Below are 1265 nucleotides of genomic sequence, written 5' to 3'. Positions count from 1 at the left end.
AGTGAGTCTATAGTCCGTTTTCGGTCCTCAATTCCTATGCCGGCTTGGACGCGGTGATCTCGGCGTCTTTACTCTGCCGCCATCTTCCGGAAGTCTCAGAAACGGTTTTTACCCAGAATGCAATAAGATGATTCTTTCTCCATCTGCCTTCACCAGTCCAGGGTCAAAAAAACAAGCCCGGTTTCTTCATCACATGCTCCCTGATCCACGTGGCTTCCTCAGGTCTCCTTCCGGCTCTCTATCCTCGCACTTTTTTTTTTTAACCTTGCCATTGCCTATCTCTGACTTAACACTTTCTTTTGATTCCTAAGACCTTCAAATTACTTGTTTCCAACATTTTTCTCCTGTAACCTCACACCTCACTGTATTAGCATTTTAAATCATGACAGATTATATCTTGATTTTTCGGCTAAAGACATGAAGGCATTTACTGGGAGAAGAATATCCCTTTCCTAAGGGGAAAAATGGAGTGGATTTTTTTTTTGTTGTTGTTGTTGTTTGTTTGTTTGTAAAGAGAATTTGATTGTGGAGCAGCCAAGTATGGAAGTTACTAGGGGAGAGAAAATGCAATGTAGAGGAGATCTTGGGGAGAGTGTGTGAGTACTGGACCTGAGAGGATTGCTGATCGACTGTTTTGGTAAGTGGGCCACTGGACCTTGTGTGTCACTTCTGTTTGGAGAGAGGAATCCAAGGGCCTGGACCCATGGGTGAAGAGGTAGGAGGGCTGCTTGTTTTTGTGGAAAGCTAGAGTGACAGAATTCAGAGCCTTTTGAAGCAGTAAATGTGGGTAGATGAGGCCTTGGAGGCCAAGGGTTTGTGAAGGTCACCTGGGTAGCCTTGTTAGAGATTTTGTTTTGAGAGAGAAGATGGAAATAAAGATCCAAAAGATGAAGCAGCTGAGAGTCCAGAGGAGGTTTTCTGCATCTGAAGGATATTGTAACGAGTGTGGAGACATTTTTAAGTGTGACATTGACAGGGGTGTTGGGTGACTACCCAGGGGTGACTTCTAGAAAGATCTGATGGCGCAAACAAGTCTGGTAGCAAACAGGGTAAGAGAAAAACAGCAGGGAAAGGAATGCAGTGGGTATGGAATTGGGTGTGGGAGTGATGTAAGAAAGAGATGTATGAAGCTGGCACAGAAGGTTTATTTATTTTTTTCCCAGAATATGTATAGGTTAAAATGGAAGAACAAGGAAGGAGTGTGTAAAAGAGAAGTTGAACAATGCACATGAGATTATTCCCCGTGTGTGTGGATGTTCTGGCCA

This window comes from Condylura cristata, unplaced genomic scaffold (genome assembly GCF_000260355.1).
Source record: "Condylura cristata isolate star-nosed mole 26May11 unplaced genomic scaffold, ConCri1.0 scaffold00181, whole genome shotgun sequence".
NCBI classification, from domain to species: Eukaryota; Metazoa; Chordata; class Mammalia; order Eulipotyphla; family Talpidae; genus Condylura; species Condylura cristata.
The sequence above is the reverse complement of the archived record's forward strand: the minus strand, read 5'-3'. Positions refer to the sequence as shown.